Source organism: Dasypus novemcinctus, chromosome 3 (genome assembly GCF_030445035.2).
Source record: "Dasypus novemcinctus isolate mDasNov1 chromosome 3, mDasNov1.1.hap2, whole genome shotgun sequence".
Taxonomy (NCBI): Eukaryota; Metazoa; Chordata; class Mammalia; order Cingulata; family Dasypodidae; genus Dasypus; species Dasypus novemcinctus.
Genome location: NC_080675.1, coordinates 43,303,028 through 43,323,846, shown reverse-complemented (window position 1 = coordinate 43,323,846; position 20,819 = coordinate 43,303,028). Strand labels below are relative to the sequence as shown.

At 39.5% G+C, this 20,819-nt stretch overlaps 1 protein-coding gene and 1 pseudogene across 22 annotated transcripts in view; both read left to right on the top strand.

The window, feature by feature from the left end:
• The window catches only part of GPHN (gephyrin), an 801,248-nt gene that overhangs the window by 447,317 nt on the left and 333,112 nt on the right, over positions 1–20,819 (top strand). The gene's annotated exons all lie outside the window — the stretch shown is intronic.
• LOC139438099 (derlin-2 pseudogene) lies at positions 2,658–15,063 on the top strand (annotated as a pseudogene).

The window sequence follows — 20,819 nt, the reverse complement described above, 5'->3', positions numbered from 1 at the left end:
CCCCCCCAACCCCCCCACCAAGTTATTAACCCATATATAGCATGAGGTATTAGCAACAGCACATATGCCTCCTTGTTGGCTAGAAGTAAGTCTAGAGATTCATGTGTTCATTGGTGCTTCCAGCCAGAACAGGAATGATCTACCAAAATAGGTGAATCTAGAATCATGGATCCCCAACCTCAGGCAAATCATGTTTGCTCAAGATAATAAATTGTAAAGATGACTGAACCATTTGCCAGTTTCATTACATCAGGAGTTGTTGCATCCCAACATATTATCAAGAGTTGTGGAGATGTGTGCACTATGCCATTATCTTTGTTACATGGCATAAATGAAAACCTTCTTGATGTCAGTTCAAAAGTGAGGCAGGGAAAAATTAGCTCCTTGAGTGTCAATTTGTTCTCAGCAAAGAGGGAAGAAGGAGTGAGGGATCAGATGGTAGATCCAGAAGTCAGTCAGATTCTTTGCTGCCATGACAGCCCGCATCAGCTGGACAAAGGTCTTTTCCTTCCAAGTTGCCACCAGGTCAAATCTATAGAGGGAAGTAATAACTATACTGCCTGTATTCATGTAACCTCTTCTAATGGGAGACAGTTTTCTCAGCATATTTGCAATAATTTATGTTTTCTCTCTAAGGCCACCCAATCTGTCTACCCCTTGCCCTGAGCTATATAACCTTATCCCTTTTCCACTGATCTGAGTGCCTTACCCATATCTTCCAACCCACTTCCACCTCTTCCTAATAGATATGAGTTGTCTAGATTCCTTGAAGGTGTTCAATAACCATTCCCAAGAGGACTGGTCACCCAACCAGGGGTTAGGTATTGTCCACTGTAGCAGTTTGATATAGTTATGAATTCCAAAAATAGATACTGGATTATGTTTGTAATCTGATCTGTATCTGGGTGTGATGAAGTTATGATTAGGTCTTTGATTGGGGCACATCAGTAGGGCACTAAGGGTGGGGACTCACAGATAAAAGGCATGACAAAAGACAGAGTTGAGAGTTTTTGATGTTGGAGTTTGATGCTGAAGCCTTAAGCTGGAGCCCTGGGAATTAAGCTCACAGAGGAAAGAGAAGCAAGCCCCAGGAAGAGAGGAACGCTGAGCCCAGGAAGAAGCAAGCCCTGGGAAGAGAGGAACCCTGAACCCAGAGAGACGCAAGACCCTGGAAGGGAGGAACCCAGGAAGCCTGAATCCTCACAGACATTGGCAGCCATCGTGTTCCAACATGTGAAAATAGACTTTGGTGAGGGAAGTAACGTATACTTTATGGCCTGGTACCTGTAAGTTCCTACCCCAAATAAATACCCTTTATAAAAACCAACCAATTTCTGGTATTTTGCATCAGCACCCTTTGGCTGAGTAATGAACCATTAACCTCCAGTACGATTGTGTCAGGCCTCATGGGTACAGCCCATTCAGTTGCACCCCATGCATGTTAAGCACTGCTAAACTTTGTCATCCCACCCTTCTACCTTGTGGGCCTAAATTCCCACCATCTGTGAACTGTGTGGAAGGTATAAAGGGGTGAAAAGCAGAATGATTCCCATGACAGTGGCTGAAAAGAGATTCTCAAATTGTGTGTCCTTTGTCACCTTTTCCAGATCAGTCCTTGTCTTGATGGGTTTAAGGGCAGATGTGCAGCAGCAAAGTGTAGGTTCCTCCCACATCCTCTTTCCCTCCCTGCACTAGGAAGCAGGATAAGGCTATGTTTCCCTTCTGGAAAACTGCTGAGGTCAACTTCCAGAGGGCCTAAGTAAGGCACATAGTCCATCCAGTAAGACAGTTTTCAGGTTGTAAACGTCAAGACTCCTTTTTCAGGCAGCCATCAAAGTTTTCTACAGATCTGGCTGCCTATGAGTAGGTGGTGACATGGGAAGTCCGTCTAATTCTGTGAGTCTTAGCCCATTGTTGAGTGGATTATTGCAGGAGAGTGGGATCATTGGTCAGAGGAGATGTCATCTGGGTACCCAAAGTGGTGGCAGCACCACTTTTCCAAGGTATCCCATGTATGTATTTCATCTGCATGACAAATTGAAAAAGCAGTGCCACAGCCTGAATAGGTGTCTACTATGACCAAAATGTAGGTCATACCTTGGGATGGCAGGAGAGGGCTGATATAGTCTACTTCTCTGTGTGGCCTCTCTGGGAATAATTCCTAAGTGCCCCTTTCAGTCTCTGGCTTGTTGACATCTCTCACATTGGCGAATGGAAGACTAGGCCTCTTAATGAGAGAGGTACTTCGTGTTTCTGGGCCCATATTTCATGATGTCAGAATTCCCATGTACAGTTTAGGCTTAGATCCACCCAGCAGCAGAGGCAGCCATGGGAAATCCAGCTCTTTCACAGATGTCACCAGGGCCAAGTTTGCTGTCTTCATCCTCCGGACAGAGCTCATCTTCTGCCTTTTTCCCTGGAAGATCATCAGCCTCATCAGGTGCAAAAAGCATCTGGTGTATCCCTTTATCAGCTATGCCATTCCAGTGATGTTTATCATGATATGGGCCCCTGTCATGCATGTCAACATGAATAACATAGATGGTGCCTTTCCATGTCACCAATTATTTCCAAAGATCCCTTCCATATGCCGAGGAAACTTTGATTCTTCAATCACATTCCATTCATGAACCTGATCAGACTCTAAGCCATTGGCAATGGCCTATGAGTTATTAAACAGGTGCATTGGGGTGCTTGGGTTCAGGTATTCCAGGGCTAAGAGGATTCCTTGCAGTTCAGCCCATTGGGTACTTTTACCAGTGCCAGAGATGATATATAGTCTGCCTGCAGTACAGGAAACAGTAGCTGCTGCCCAGTGGACACCAGGTGGCTTTAGCCTGGCTGTTCCATCAGTAAACCAGTGCTAGCTGCCATCTCAAGAGCTGGGCCCCCAGCGTCACCACCACACACCCCCTGAGATGCCATATGGTCCAAGAAGACTTCAAGTAGCACCACGCCTTTGAATAGACTAAGAGATGTCCTACTTACCCAAGAGCAGCATCCTACCAAAATCCCAGTAATAATAGAAAGATACAAGGGTGAGAAGCAACTTCCTGTACTGTATAAAACCAAGTTCCTTGTTCCATGTCAACATGAGTGAACTAATCAAAATAATTATAAGGCTCTTGCAACTGAATGCTAATCAAGCCTTATTCCTATTGGTGAATAGACACAGCATGGTGAGTAGTTCTACACCAATTTCTGAAGTGTATGAAAGCAAGAAGGCTGAAAATGGATTTCTGTATATGATATACACCTTTCAGGAAACATTTGGAATGAAATTGCTGTTGTAAGGCTGTCAGCTGCATCTACTCTAGAATTTTTAAAGCCCTGATGCCATGGCAAAAAAAAGGGGGGTGGGGTAGGGTGAAGGTAGGATGTTACAATTTGAGATTGGTCATCTAATCACAGGTCGTCAAAACAGTAGTGTTCCCAGCTAGTAGTTTTAGGCAGTTGGCTTTTGTATTTCAAGCAGGAAAAAAACTGAGCTCCAAGTGAACACATTCAGCTCTGGAACTCTAGATTATTTAATTTAGGGCATCTTGTTTTCAAATTTTAGAAATTTTAAAGTAAATTACTTTGGATTTTAAGTTGCCAGTAAAAGAGACCTTCAAGTTATTTTAATGCACTTTTTCCCCAATTAGGAACTTGTTATTTGAACAGTAACTTAAAGGCATTCAGAGAGACATTGTCTTGTCTTTAGGTACACAGAACTTGCCAACTTTTTAGAGAAATGTTTCCATTCAGCTAGAGAAATCTCCATAAAAACACCTTTAAGCTGTGTTGTAAAGGATAACCCCCCAGAAAATCTTTTGCCATAATAGTTGGCATAAAGCAGGGTACATGGGGTTGTATAAAAGCAATTCTGACTCTGAAATATTGTTCAGTCTTCTCTATTCCTAATAGGACATATACCAAGTCAGGACCTGCAGTATTAGGAAATTTGATAAAACACCAAGTTGCTACTTTGGTTTATTTGCTAGTCAGTTACATGTAGAAAAACACCACAGCTTTGTATTAATCTTGGATAACTTAGAATTTTGGTCTATCTTCTAAAAAGGACTGAGAGAAAAAAGAGTGGCATTTCCTATTTTGAATATTTTCTGAGAACTTCAACTAGTACTGATTTGGTAAATAAACAAGCAGTTGTATTACTTTCCTTAGGATAGTGGTAGAAACTGAAACTCAAGCATTAAAAGTCAGATGTACTCCCTTCTACCTTTTGGCTTAAAGCTATAGATGATTCATGTTGTCTATTAAGTGACAACTAAATAGATATCTATTAAGTGATAACTAAATAATTCTCACATTTTTAAGAGTACTATCACTGTTAGGTGAAACAACCATTAAAATTCCACTACTCTTAAATGTGTGTCAACTGTTGAGAAAATGTAGAAAAGAAGACATATTATGAGACTGACAGGTTTTTTTCCTGTGCTAAAAAGACAATATAAATATTAATGTCGAGAATTAAACATCTTCCAGATTCCACCTAGAATAAGTGACTTAAATGCTTCCTGCTACATGCATGGAGTTTACTGTTTTTTGTGGGAATATCGTAGAACAATCAGAGTTGTGTCAATTTAGATTGTATATATTGAAGGTCAATTTCTTCTGTGTATTTAGGTGTATGTGGATTGCCTGTATCTCTTAGTGGGAGTGGCATTCTTACTCCTGTGGCACTCTTAAACAGCCTTGAAGGGATCCACAGCCTTTTCACCTCCTCCCACCAGATGCTTCTGTCCACATTTCTAAATTTGAATATGTATATTTTTACCATATTATGTAAATTCTCAATCAGCCTGTCTTGTTTAGATTGTATATGTCATTATATCCGATATTCTTGTAAACTACTATGTTATCAATAAGATTTCTATAAGAAATACTGCTTTTAAAAACCACCATGCTGAGAGGGGCGACCTCTATCCCATATTAGTGGGTTGTTGTGCTATTTTTAATGGACTAAGGTGAATAAAGGCACAGTGTAGATGCTGAGGGCAGGGAGAGGGATGTGGGGGCATTTTTAGGACTTTAAATTGTCCTAAATGATATTGCAGGGTCAAATTATGGACTTTATATATCCTGCCTTAACCTACTGAATATACTGGGGGAGAGTGTAAACTACAGGGTAAACTCTTATCTATGTGGTGCAGCAGTGCTCCAGAATGTGTTCACCGAGTGCAATGAGTGCCACAATGATGGAGGAGGTTGTTGGTGTAGGAGGAGTGGGGTTGGCGGTGTGGGAGGTATACAGGAACTTCTTATATTTTTTAATGTAACTATTTTTTGTGATGTATATATGTTCAAAAAAATACAGTTTACAAAAATGATGGGGTGGGGGGTGGAGAGCAGGGTATATGGGAACCTCTTATGTTTTTTATGATTTTTTAAATGTTTTTTAATGTGACATTCTTTGTAATCTTGTAATCTATTAACTTTAATTTTAAAAGTATAAAAACTAATTAATTAATAAGGCACAATGGGAAAACAAAACAAAACCAGTACTGAGCATCTGGTGGGGCATCCTTGAATCAGGGTCCCCAGGACTGCAAAGCAGGGAGGGATAGGCCTTCATCTGATGTTGCAATAGGATCATTTTGAGGGGGCCCTCTGCCACACATTCATGCAAGTGTGTTATTCCCTGGATGCCTAGGAGAGCATGATCCTGAATGTACTACTTCTATGTGAAACAGTCTTGTCATACAGTTCTTGGGCACTGCTTGGGTAAATAACCCAAGAGCTAAGACATGATGCGGATTTCTGGCCTCAGGAGGACCTGGGAGCTTTTGGTAATCCTTTCCATTTCTACCAAGCCCCAAAAGCATGCCAGAAGTTACCTCTTGAAGAGGAGTAATTCTGGGCTTCATCTGAGAACTTCTTGGTCCAAACACCCAGAAGTCAGTAGATTCCTGTTTCTTCTTCCTCCTGTCGGAGCGACCAGTCAGCATGGGTCCAGGTAGAAGAAATCTTTAGCTTGAATTGAGATCCAGGCTCTAAATGTCCTAGAGGGAACAAACAAACAAACAAACAAACAAATATCCTAGAGGCAGGGCAAATGAAACAGCTGTTTTACCTCTTGCAGGGCCTGCTTTTCCTCTGTTCCCTAATGGGAAATACTTGTTTTCCATGTCACCCAATACAGGGGTGCCAGGAGGATACCCAGATGAGGAATATACGAATAGCACAAAGTCTGGAACTGCACCCACCAAAGGAGGCACTTCTGCATTCAATCCCTAATTGTCTATAGTCAGCTGCCAGCTTCCATTGCCTTTTTTACTGACCACAGTAGGCTCTTATAGATGGAGATATTAGAGTGGAAGACCCACAGATAGAAGGTCCTTTATGAGTTCAGTAATGTCCTTTTCCCCACCAGGGAGAGAGTGTTGCTAGCGCTGGACAATGCAACAAGGGGGTGGGAACGCTGGGGGTACACAGTCTGTCACTGTCCCAAAGGTGATAACCAGAATTTGTTGGGATATGGGAGCATATTCTTGCAGCTGCCACTGCGATGTGCAGCAGTGCTGGATATCAATTCCTGTAATGCATTCCCTGTTGGAAAACATGACCATAGGGGCAGCCAAAGGGCCATAGGGATCGACCCATAGGGTAGCAGTAACCTCCTATCTCCATACCCTGTGTAGGTGCCCCAAAACTCTCAGTACTATTCCCCACCCTCTCCCCTCTGCGTCTCCCAGAATGACAGTGACATAGATGCTTGTATCTAAAAGTGTCATAAAGTTTTGTTCATTGCCCCCAAATTGTTCATGCACTGGGGCATATGTTCTTTGGTCCCTGGGGTATGAATTGGGCCTTTGGCCACACCCATAGGCTATTTTCAATTTAGTCAAATCTAGGTAAAGTGGTTCCTCCCAGAGGCCAGACTCCTCTGCTGGGGCCAAAGGGAAAAGTAGGGGATCTGTGGGATCTTTCTTCTCTATTTCTGTACCTGGGGATTAGAAGGACGGTGTTGGGCAGGGATAGATTGTCCCTGTGGAGCCTGTAGCCCTACTACTAGTTTATATTTTCCTTAGAGTTCTCCATCAAAGATCTGTCTAGTGTCCTTTGAGACCCCTTGCTCTAGTTGCCCCACTTAGGAGGGTCCTCTCTAATAAAATCATCAGTGTCCCATTACAAAATGGGAATCTGGTAAGGGGCTAAATCCCTGGCTGTCTGTGTGCCAGCACCCAGTTGTCACAGCATCACCACAGCTTCCTCCTTGTTACTGCAAGGTTTAGTTAAAATTTGGGGGAGATCACCCGAAGTATGATGTGCTTTGACTCCCTGAAGGATCCAAACAGAGGCTGCAACCACTGCTTATCTGTAACTGTACCGTCAGCTGTTTCCTTGCCACCCCCCACATCCACCTTCCTTAAATCCAACTAAGAGTTTGTTGGAGAATGGGGTTGCACTCAAGGTGACCAAGACTCCTCAATTCAGACTGGTTGATCAGGGTGATAGTAGCACCCTTATCATAAAGCTGGGAAAACCATGAGAGGAAATCCTCTCTAGACTTCTATCTATACCAATCTTTCACATGCTGTATCTCCTTCTCCATAAAAACTCATTTTCATTTTCAACTCTGGGTTCCCATCTTCTGTTTTAATAGTCCCCTGAATAATATTGGCCTCATACTAACCACAAGATCATTCTGGATGGCCTGATTCAGGTATACCTGTCTCCAGAATAAGAACACATATAAGAATCCATGAGCCTGGGGAGTGTGTGCTGGGAGGTGGAAGCCCCAACCTCACTGATTTTAGGGTAGAACCAGCTAACCAACTCCCTGGTATTCATGAGGCGATTCCCAAAGGAAACATTTTGGAGATTATTAGACACTGGCTGTGAACTGACATTAACTCCAGGAGACCCCAAAGCCACTGTTATCCATCCAGAGTAGGGACTTATGGAGGAGTGGTAATAAAAATGGAGTACTAGCTCAATCCCAGCTCACAGTGGGTCCAGTGGGTCACCAAACACATTCTGTAGTTATTCCCCCATTTTGGGAATGAGTAACTGGAATAGAAATGTACTGGGGAAGTGACAGGAACATGCTTAGCAGCCATCACCCATCCTTGCCTACTCCTGGCTTCCTTTTCTTTGTGTGTGGATGTTTCCATCTGTTTCCATTCCAAAGCCTCGGAGAGATGTTAAGTCTAAATCCAGAGAAATAAGTAGTTACAGATGCTTATCAGGGCAGGACCCCTTTCCCCTGGGGTGGATAAATGCTCAACACTCAAACAGCAAAGATTTGTCTCTTGTCTCCAATGTGAAGTTGGGTATGTGGAGCTGCCATCCACTGACCCTGACACAAGCCATTGGCCTCCCCAGGAGATCAGTGTCTAATAATCTCCAAAATGTTTATAATTTCCTTTTTCTCAATGCAGTCACTGGTAAAAGGTCATAAGTCCATTTGGGTAAGGCTTGGAAGAAGATTAAAATTATAAATTTTTGGCAATGTAGCAGGGTCCTTCACCAAGCAGACCAGTCCTTCCTTTCATTCAAGGGGTTCCAGGTCTAAAAACTGTTTCAAGTCTGGGACTTTTTTGAGGCGCTATAACTCTCTCTGTTTGTGATTCAAGTTAGATTTTTTTTTCACATGACTTAGAACTCTTCTGCTTATACAGATAATATAAGAATTTAGTAGACTGCCTATCTACTTCACTTCTAGGTACCCCAAGATCAATTAGCCAATGCCACAGATCTCTGCAAGTCAGACTATTCTGATTACTGCTTTGACTCTGCTGTCCATTATGGTAGTCACACTCAACCTTGTCTTTGGCAGTTAAGTGTCAAAATTTGGCTCCTGCCAACTTGAAATCCAATCATCCCCATTGTGTTTAGGGATCTACATTTATATCTGACGTACAGAGAGGGTTCACCTCAAATCTCTTCAGGGGCCATGGAGCTGTTCTCACAAATTTATTCCTTGCAGTTGTGGTGAAACTGTGTCTGTCAAACATTTCTGGGGTGGGTAAGCAGGATACATGATAAATCTACTCATTATAATCTCTCTAAGCTTTTGGCTCTCCCAACCTCAAGGCAGTTTTGGCATTTCCACTTCATTTCATGTAGGCCACCTTTTGCTCCATGCTTCAGCCAGCCAACCCAGCGGACTGTTGAAACTCTTTCTGATCCCTTGACTTATAACAGTAAATCCAGAATCTCAGCTTAGTGGGCTCACATCAATAAATTCAACCAGACACAACTTTATGTCCCTTCCACCATTATCCCATACCCTTAATATCCATTCCTACATATTCCCCTTATTCTGTCTGTATAAGTTGGAAAAATAGTGCATCTCTTTTGGAGTATAGATTACCTCCTCATGTGTCATTCTTTGTACCTCCCCTTTTGGGACCTGTTGGGACTTCAGTATAGTTATAGGATCAGAAGAAAAGAGTGGCAGTGGGAATAAGTCATAAAAGAAATTAGCAGGGTCTTGCAAACCAGCTGCCTCAGGACATTCCATTACAATTTCATCTGGTGAAACGGAGTTCATCTTTGGAGGGAAATGTGAGAGAGCTGTTAACTCAGGGGAGACAGTTCCAGGTATCAGGCACAACAGGGTTAATCTCTTCAGGTGGAGGTTAGATGGCTGATTCCTCAGGAGAGACCATTACAGATTTATCTGGCAAAGAAGACTCAGCAGAATCAGGGGTTCAGTCTTCCTACTGTCATTATTAACCCATATGTCCCCATTCCAATTTTCAGGATCCCATTCCCTTCCAATCAGTGCCCTCACTTAAACAGCAGACACCCTACAGGGTTGGGAATTCAATTTACATTGTAATTCAGCCACTAACATCATAAGACTCTAGGTCTGGTTTTCAGAAATCTCAAATGAGTGACTACAGGAATTACAAGTTTCTTTTTAAGGCAGACACAGAAAGTTTCATGTTCTGCCTGCTGTGCTTAAGTTGGGAATTCAAAGCCCTGGGCACATCCTTTTCTTTAACAACTTTATCCAGTATATTTTGGAACAACCACTCAATATCATTACTCCATTTTATCATTTTCACTACAAAAAATCCAGTAAAGGTCTCAAATACACTGTCACCCAGAACCTTGCCTTGTAAGTATTTGATTAGCAGTATCCACTGGTGATAGTTTGCTTATATCTATTGTCAATCCATGCATGCCATGGACTATCAGTGATGAGTGATCCTCCTGATCACTAGAAAAGAGTCATTATGCCCTTTAATCAAATTAAAGAACCAATTCCACAAATCCCAGATACAACTCAGAAATCTCATCCTTAAGATTCTTTTTCTCAAGAAACAGTCCTGGTTCCAAACTCTATATTGGGGTTCTCTGAAAAAATGAACTAAGAGTATATTTATATATAATATATGTAAATAGTAAGAAATTTATTGCAAGAATTAACTTATGCAACCCTGGGGATTGTCAAGGCCAAATTCCATAGGGCACGTCACACAATTTGGAAACTTGAGGAAGACAACATTGTATTCCCTGGGAGAAGCTGGCTGTCTGAAGTAAGAGAAGTTCTTTCTGACTGCTGAAATCATCAGTTCTCCCTTTAAGGCCTTCAACTGTTTAAATAAGGAGATTTCTCTCATAGCTGAAGGCAATTTCTTTTGTTGATTTTAGATGTAATCAGCCATAAATGCAGTCAACTGACTAATGATGTAAATCCACAGAATATCCTCACAATAACAATTAGGACAGTGCTTGCTTCAACAAGACTGATTGATGTGGGCTATGGGTGGGAGACTCTTTGTCTCTTCAGAGATAAACTAAGCTGTCTATCCTGACTTGAGAGTGTGGAACCTTAGAAGGCTGCAATCCTGCCCTTGGTGACCATGGCAATGACTCCAGTCCCGGGAGGCCATTTAGCAATGCAAACTTTATATACATACCAGTCAGTCTAGGGAAAACTCTCTGATGGTGGTGATGCTGAAACTTAAGGGAACTTGGACTTGGCCTCGAATGGGAGATATAATATAGCCTGTGCATAAATTCAAAATCATCTAATTCTGTATCCAAGTGTGCCTAGTCTCTAGAAATCCAGTTAAGTGATATGGGCTTTGAGTATTCAGAAAGGATGTAAGACTAAATGTGTATTCAAGGTTGCATCCAGACAGAATGTGGGCAAGATGCTAATTCAAGCTCACCTGAAATGTGGGTGATAATGTTAATTCAAAATCTATCTGGTACTCAGGCAAAGACTTAACTAACAAAGAAAGTAGTTTTCTTTGATAAAAGCACCATCTGACTCCCTACCCTGTATAAAAGGAACTTGAAAATCTTGTTAGAGGCTCGGGTTTGAAACAGAAAGCTCCTGAGTCCAGCCGGCCATCAATAAATCATTTTTCCTTCTCAAAACCTTGCCTGAGTCCTGGCCTTTCTATACGCAAATAATTGACCTCTCTCCAACTTCTACAACATTTTAACAATGCTCTTTCATAGTTTGAAACATTTATTTCACAACAATGCAAGGTGTTGATGGGGTAATGTATGGGAGCCTTTTTTTTTTTTTTTAAGATTTATTTTTATTTATTTAATTTCCCTCCCCTCCCCCGGTTGTCTGTTTTCTGTGTCTTTTTGCTGTGTCTTGTTTCTTTGGCCGCTTCTGTTGTCATCAGCGGCACGGGAAGTGTGGGCGGCACCATTCCTCGGCAGGATGCTCCCTCCTTCGCGCTAGGCGGCTCTCCTTATGGGTGCATTCCTTGCGCGTGGGGCTCCCCTACAAGGGGGACACCCCTGTGTAGCACGGCACTCCTTGCGCGCATCAGCACTGCGCATGGGCCAGCTCCACACGGGTCGAGGAGGCCCGGGGCTTGAACCGCGGACCTCCCATGTGGTAGACGGACGCCCTAACCACTGGGCCAAAGTCCGTTTCCCTGGGAGCCTTTTTTGATGATATGTGTGTTTGTTTTGTAAGTTCACAGCTTATACTATATACTTATTGTTTATGGATGTTCACATATGAATGATTAACTTCAATAAAAAAAGTTTAAAAAAATAGTAGTTTAACCTTTGTCAGATGTTACCATAGAAATAAAGAAAATATAGATAACCCCCCCCAAAATAAAATAAAATAAAATTTGGTTCTTCTTTATATCTTCTATTTCTGTATTAAGGCTTCATATTTTTCCAGTTGTTTCAAGAGTGTAATTACATTTGAAGCATTTGTATGATAGGTTGTTTTAAAATCTTTGTCAGATAATTCTAACATCTCTATCATCCTGTTTTTGGCATTTATTGATTATCTTTTCTCATTCAAATTGCAATTTTCTTGGTTCTTTTTATGATGGGTGATTTTCATTTGAATCTTGAACTATTTGAGTATTATGCTATAAGACTCAGGATCTTATCTAAATGTTCTGTTTTAGCTACTTCTTCTGACCCCATTCAGTCAGTGACAGTTGAGTGGAGGAGTTCTATCTCATTTCAGTCAGTTGGGAGTAGAAGTCCAAGTTTTCCTCTCAGCCTCAATTGAAAACTGAGGGGAAGAGGGACTCGTTATTGCTAGGAAGGATGGAAGCCCCAGCTTCCTACCAGGACTTGATGATACCAACCTGCCTGGAAGACCTTATTATTATTCCCAAAAGTGGCCTTCACTGACACTGTAGGAAGGGACTGGCCTCATTACTACTGCACAGTGGTGAAAGCCCTAACTATACGAGACCTGTTCTGATATCAACCAGTGGTATGGGGAAGGGGCATCTCATTACTGCCAGGGGGTGATGGAATATCAGACACACTCTGTGGTCTTCACTGACACAAAGTTGGAGGAGGGGACTCATTATAGTCGACTGTGGATAAAGGTTTCATCTCTCACATTTTCTGCCACTGACCTTTCAGGGGAAGTTGGGGTTCTTTATTACAGCCCAACAAGGGTGGAGGTCTAGGCTCCCCACTTGGCTGTTGCTGTTGTGGATATGTATGAGGCTTCAGTTTTTTCCTGTACTTTCCATCATGAATATAGCAGCCAAAAGGTTTTTTCTCTTACTAGGTTGTCCCTTTTCTAGGCCTTTGGCTAGAAAAAGCAGGCTTTTGGTCTGTACACTTTGGCATTTCCAGGTTGCCAGTTTCTCCATCCCTAAGTCTGGAATATATGAGGCAGTGAGAAAACAAGGTCATTCATAGAATTCCAAGGTCCCTAGCCAGTTTGCCTTTTTGGTTAGTGATTTTGTACAGATGATGTGATTTTCAAATGCTTTGAAGCATGGCATACTTGTATATCTTTATAATAATATATCATTACTTGAATACAAATGTAAATTGATTACTTTCTCCAAATTAAAGATTATCTGACTGAATAAATACACAAAAATCCCAGCTTTATATTGTTGACAAAAGATAGGTCTAAAACATTAACGTACAGAAATGCTGAGTATCAAAGGATGGGAAAAAATATAGCCAAAACTGGATCCATTTTATGTGTTAATAACAGATAAAATAGGCTTTAAGTGAAAAAAAAAGCAGCAGTAGAGATAATGAGCGCTTTTGTGTAATGATAAGTTTTTGAATTCCTCATGAAAATAATAATTCTGCACTATATATTTTGAGTAATATGGTTTAAATATATAAAAAGCAGCAGTTGACAATTCCCATATTAAAGTGGGAGATTTTTAACACACCTGTCCCAGGAATTGAAATATAAAGCACAAAAATTATTAGCAAAGATATAAGAGATTTTGTTTTTTTCCTTTTTAAAGTTTTTTTTTTTAAGATTTATTTTTTTACTTAATTCTCTCCCCTTTCCCTACTCCCACCCCTGGTTGTCTGCTTTCTGTGTCCATTCACTTTGTGTTCTTCTGTGTTGCTTGTATTCTTGTCAGGTGGCACCAGGAATCTGTGTCTCTTTTTTCTTGCGTCATCTTGCTGCATCAGCTGTCCATGTGTGCAGCACCATTCTTGGGCAGGCTGGGTTTTTTTGTGTTTTTTTTTTGGCATGGGGCAGCTCTCCTTGCAGGGCACACTCCTTGCAAGTCAGGCGCCCCTATAAGGGGGACACCCCTGCATGGCATGGCACTCATTGCACATGGCAGCACTATACTTGGGCCAGCTCACCACATGGGCCAGGAGGCCCTGGGTATTGAACCCTGGACCTCCTATATGGTAGGCAGATGCTCTATCAGTTGAGCCACATCTGCTTCCCAGATATAAGAGATTTTGAACCACATTAGTAATAAACCTGAAAAAGTTTATAGAACACTGTGTAGTAGTAAAATAGCAATAATAAACAGCAGCAAAATAGATGAAATTATTGCAAGATTGAATTTTAAAGGCCAATAAATTTTAAAACTAAGCAAAAGGGATAATTTCCAAAAAAATATAATTTAGCAGTAATGATTCAAGAAGCAACAACTTGGAGAGCAGCATGTGGTGGTGGGAAAGGTGGCATACCAGAGTCTCCAGCTGGAGTACCTGCAGATTGCACCAGTCAGCCATGCCTATACCACCACCTACATCCTCACTACCACCACTGTGCAGTTAGAATTGATCACACCTTTTCAGTTACACTTCAATCCTGAATCAATCTTTAAACACTTTCAAATATGGAGATTAATCACTAATTTCTTATTCTTTAGGCCAGTTGGATTCAATTTTTAATTCTAATATGATTTTTCTATATTATTACTGTCAAATGCCAGAAGAAGGCTCTTTCCAAGGTCAAACAGCAGACTTTGTGTTTTTGTTCCTTTTTGGTGGATTCCTAATGACCCTTTATGATTTGTTTGTGAGTTTAGTTTTCTTGGGTCAGACCTTTACAATAATGCTTGCACATGTGGATCTAAAGGCACCCATAAATCCACATGAACTTCTTCGGCCTTCTCAACTCACAAGCCCTCTTCTGCCCTGGGTACTCATGAGCTTTTCCTTATTATTGGGGAACTCAATGTGGACCTCTTGGGTATTGAAGTTGGGTACAAATATTTTTTGTTGGAAGATGTATTTCCCAAGTCAATCTGGTAGAATAAGAATTCTGAAAACACATCTATTTCGAAGGCTATTTTTGATACATCAGATGAGAATTCAAATTACCATCTACTACCTGAAAAGCAGCCAGGTGGTTTAAAGCAGCTGTGCCAATAAAGAGACTGGGAAGACTCAAGCCAAATACCCATTGGGATTCTTTTATCCTTTGTATTGCAAAAGTGTGGACACTTTTGACAGCTTTACAGATTTTAATTTCAGAAGCATTTTATGAAATGGTACACTGATTAATCCAGAAGACATTTCCAGCAGTTTGCCAGTGGTTCCTCACTATACCTGTACTGAAAGTGTAAACTTTTAGAGCCAAAAAAACTGGAGAAACAAATATTCTGCCACTTATAACTTACAAGTACATGAATACTTGAGTTCCATTGTATAAGGTAGGGCTTTTTCTTCCTCTTCTTCTTTGATAGGCAAGACCATGTGTAAATGAAAGTTTCAAAGAGGACAAAATAAAACTGAGTTCCATCTCTCTCTCACTGTTTAAAAAAGGAAGAAGAAGCAACAACTTTAGTACCATAACCATTAATAAAGTTTAATCAGTAGGTAATAATCTACCAGGAAACACACTCACATACACAATCAATTAAAAAAAAACAACTTTAAATTACAGACCTTACATCTTTCATAAAAATTAACTCAAAATGGATATAAATCTAAACATAAAACATAATACTGTAGTGCTTCTAGAACAAAATATATGAGAATATCTATTGTATTAGTCAGCCAAAGGGGTGCTCATGCAAAATACTAGAAATCTGTTGGCTTTTTACAAAGGGCGTTAGAGATAGAAGCTTACAGTTACCAGGCCATAAAGTATACGTTACTTCACTCACCAAAATCTGTTCACGTGTTGGAGCAAGATGCCAATGTTTACCTTCCTCATCCTCTGATGACTCTGTGGTCCCAGTTTCTTCCAATATTAGTTGTAAGCTGGGATAGGGCTTATTTCCCTTCAGGCTCAGCTGCTCTGCTCTCTCGCATGTGTTTACTTCCCGGGCTCCAGCTCAAAACTCCAACCTCCCTTCTCTGCAGTATGGTTTCTCATCCTACTGACTTAACCATTACTTAATCAAGTAAAAGCAAAATCTCTGAATTCAATATAATCTAATATTCCCAGAGGAGCAGACCAGTTTACAAACATAATCCAATATCTATTTTTGGAATTCATATACAATATAAAACTGCTACATCTATGTTATCTGGGTTTGTTGATGAGATTTAGATACAATACCAAAAGCATGTTCCACAAAAGAAAAAATTTGGTAGATTCTCTACTATGCAATAGACAGTTAAAAAAATAAATAAAAATCAAAAGACAAGCCACCCACTGAGAGAAAAGGCATACCACATATCTGAAAAAGGACATGGACTCAAAATATACAAAGAACCATTTAAATCAAAAATAAAAGGGAAGCAGATATGACTCAATGCATAGAGCTTCCACCTACCATATAGGAGGCCCAGGGTTCGATACCCAGGGCCTCCTGGCCCATGTGGCAAGCTGGCCCACGCAGAGTGCTGCTGTGCGCAAGGAGTGTTACCCCGCATAGGGGTGCCCCCCATGCAAGGAATGGCCCCCGTGCAAGGAGTGCAGCTCAGCGTGGGAGGGCAGACTGCCCAGGAGTAGAGCTGCCCACAATGGAGAATTGATGCAGCAAGATGACATAACAAAAAAGAGACACATAGAAGAGACAATATGAGATGAAACAACTTGGGAGCTGATGTGGAGCAAAAGAATGATCACCTCTCTCACATTCTGGATAGTCCCAGGATGAGTTTCTGGAACCACCTAATGAGAATATAACAGACACAGAAGAACACACAGCAAATGGACACAAAGAACAGACAACAGAGTGGGGGGGGGCGGGGGAAATAAGGGAGAAAAAAATCAAAAATAAAAAAACAAACAATCCAGTTAAGAAATGAGCAAAAGATTTTAACAGGCACTTCACCAAAAAAAAAATAAACAGTTTGCAAACCAGCTTATGGAAAGATGTTCAGTATCTTTTGTCATCAGGAAATTGCAAATTACAACAACAAGATACCACTATAGACCTATTAAATGGCTAAAATCCAAACCAACAATACCAAATGCCAGAGAGGATGTAGAGCAAAGGGAACTCACACTTGTTGCTGGTAGGAATGCAAACATCATAGCCACTTTGAAAGACAGTTTGGCAGTTTCTTAGAAAGCTAAATGTAGCCTTACCATGTGATCCAGCAATCATGCTTCTAAATATATATCAAATTGATTTGAAATTTTATGTCCATACAAAAATCTGCACCTCAATGTTTATAATAGCTTTATGCATAATTTCCAAAAACTGTTTAAGCGACCAAGATGTCTTTCAAGAGGTGAATGGATAAACAAACTGGGTACATTCATTCAATGGAGTATTATTCAATGATATAAAAGAAGTGAGCTTTCAAGCCACAAAAAGGCATGAAGATCTTTAAATGCATATTGCTAAGTGAAAGAAGGCAGTTTGAAGGATATGTACTACCTGAGTCCAATTTTATAGCATTCTGGAAAAGGTAAAAATATAGAGAATGTAAAATTAGTGATGCCAGGGATTTGGAAGGAGAGGAAGATGGGTGAATAGGTGGTGCATAGGGGGTTTTAGGACAGTAATACTATGCTGCGTAACACTGTAATGGTGGAAACAGGATCTATGCATTTATCAAAACCCATTGTACTTAAAGCACAAAGAATGTTTAATATATGCAATTGTTTAAAAAATCGTTTAGTTGGTGGGAGATACCAGGAAGGAATGCAGAATGTCATAAGAGAATCTGATGTATACATGAAACAACCTCACTGAGGTGGCGTGGAGGGAAAAGGTGCTAAACTAAGTAACTTTGAAAATGAGTAGAGTTTGTAAAACTAGAAACAAAGAATATCACACAAAAACATTTTACTCCAGTCAATTGTTTCTCACAGGGTTACAGGTTAACAATTCAGATACTGCTATGCATTATACTGGAGTTGAACAATTAAGTAAATGGATGGTGAATCATAGGAGCTAGGTTTCTCACTGTTGACATGGAAATTTATAGACAAGAGGAGGAGACTGGAAATGACCCACGTGATTGTGTAATAATGGATTAGCATTGGAGACATCAGTATGGACTTAGTTTAGCCTAATATAGATACAGATGGTTAAATATAGAAATATTTATAAATGTGTATATACTCAAATTAATATACACACATATATATTTTCTTTGTCAGCAGACACGGACTAAAAGAAATAATACCCTAGAAGTAACAATCACACCTAGTGCCCAGATCTTGGTTTCTAATACGATTTATCAATAAGAGGAATTATAGGGCTTCTTGGAGAAATATTAATAGCTGATTCTAAGACTGGGGCAGCACATATATAAGATGAACCTGCCACATCTTGTGGTGCTTGAAAGTAAGGAAGTGCTAAAAAAAAAACCAAACTTCATTGATGGGGATATGTCAAAGGAACACAGGAACCAACTGACAAAACTCCCAACAGCTAAAGCAGCACAATTTGAGCAACAAAATGAATATAGTTGTATTTGCTTATAACCCAAAGTATATAAATTTCTGTAAGTCCATACTGATAGAAATAAATGGTTGACTAAATTAGTAAATGGGGTGGGAAGAGATGACTCTCCCATGTAGATTTCCAAATAATTGATGTAGATAATTGGCCATCAAGGAATGAATAACTCCCCACTCCTTAGGTGAGGGCTGCCCAAAGAAAATTCCTTCCCAATGGTAATATGGGAAGAGGTAGGGGGAGTAACTTTATTGTGGAGAAACCTGACAAATACTACTTCAGCTGGGTGATCATGATCAATATCATTTAATTAAAGAAGTTGTAGGTTTACAGAAATTCATGCAGAAAATAGAGTTCCCATATACAATGCCTCTCATTATTAACATCTTGCATTACTGTGGTACATCTATTACAATTGATGAAAGATTATTATGATTATTATAATTATTATAACATTACAATAATACATGGTTTACATTAGGGTTCCCTGTTTGTGTTGTATAATCTTGTGAAGTTTTTTTAAAAAAATGTTTTAATCTATTAACATGAATACAACCTAAAATTTCCCCCCTTTAACCACATTCAAATATATAACTCAATATATTTGCAATGATATTTTGACATTTTGATAGTTGGACCCTTGATATAATGTGAAAATGGCACTTTACCTCAGAAATTGTATTTTGTATTAATTTGTGTCATCACCTACTATCTTGTAGTTATTTGTTTATATGCTTTAGCATTCTGTATTGCATATTTAAATTCCTTAAGAATTGGGTTGAATCTCTCCCATAATACTTAGTATAGATTTTTAGTTGTTTAATAAATATTGGAATATGCTATGGTGCCTGTATCTTTTAAATAATTAAATGAAATACTGTTTGTGAAAATACTTTATTAACCATAAAGGCTTATAGAAAGGTAAAGTACTTTTTCATGCAATAACTATGAATAAAGTTCTGTAGAGAAAAAGTACATCTCAAAATTAATTTGTAAAGACTTCAGAAAGCAGGGAAACTACAAAGAATGAAAAATGTCTGATCTAATTTTTTGGCAAAATAAAAGACCGAAAAGAGTGAGGGGAAGTAACAGATGTAATCTCTCCTGGCTATATAATAAAATTTTAATTGCATCACACACACAGATATAGTGGTCTAAATAGTGTAACTATTATGTAAGTGCAAAAACCAACTAAAGTTTATACTCATAGCTATTATGTTGTCTACTTAGAGGAAGTAAAGTATTGATGGAGACGTGACTGGACCTGATGACTATAAAGCTGGAATAAAAAGAATTACCTAAATTTTCAAGTGAGGAATTACAGCTTAGAAATAGAGTCCAAGTTCCATAATACTTGATAAATTAAATATATGTTTTGAAGCAACGTCATTGTCAGTAAGGATAAGCACATGGCCATTATACTGGGAGAAGAAAACTACACAGATGGGATGAACTTGGTATGTAAAAATACAAAGATCCCAGAGTCATGTAGGAATTAAATTCTGTATACCTAGAAGTATTTTTCCATATTATGTGGATAATTGTATTCTCCTTTCCATTACAGAAATATTGAGAGCATAACATGCAATAATTATTATATGAATGTCTAATACTTATGGCAAACGGTGCTACAAATTTCCTGAGATAGTGCACACTATCCTCTATGACAGAGATTCTTAACCTTTTTTGTTCCATGGACCCTTTACTAAGTCTATACTATTCTGTGTATTATTTAATAAATATACCACACCTGCATCAACATATCCCCACAAGAATAATTTTTTAAATTTAAATTTAAGCTCATGGATGCCTTGTTAAGAACCCCTGCTCTATGAGATAATATTATGCTTTTAGTTAAAATTCTAAGCTTATATAATAAATTTCTGTATTGGTCACATGGAACCAGGGTACCTTAAATTTGATGACTTTCCATCAATTACTGGTGATATTACAATCAATTAGCTATCAAATTGACAAAAAGCTATAATGTAGCACTTTAGTTGGGGAAGAAAGACGAAATTTCAAAGTAAATAGGAGCACATTAAGAACTACATAATTACACTGCACCGTTATGGCCTTGATTAAAGTACTTTATCCAGTGCTAACTGCAGAACTAAATAAAATCTTGAGGAAATATCATTTAAGTTAAAGGTTAGAAAATAGCACTAAAATTTTTAGTGAAACTATCAATAGTTATTTCAGTAAGAAGAATATGGTAATAAGATTATGGAAAGTTTAAATGAGATGGGTATCACCTCTTTCAAATTGTAAACAGAACAAGCAGGGAAAAATAAAATGTAAGTGTTTCAGGTTATTTCA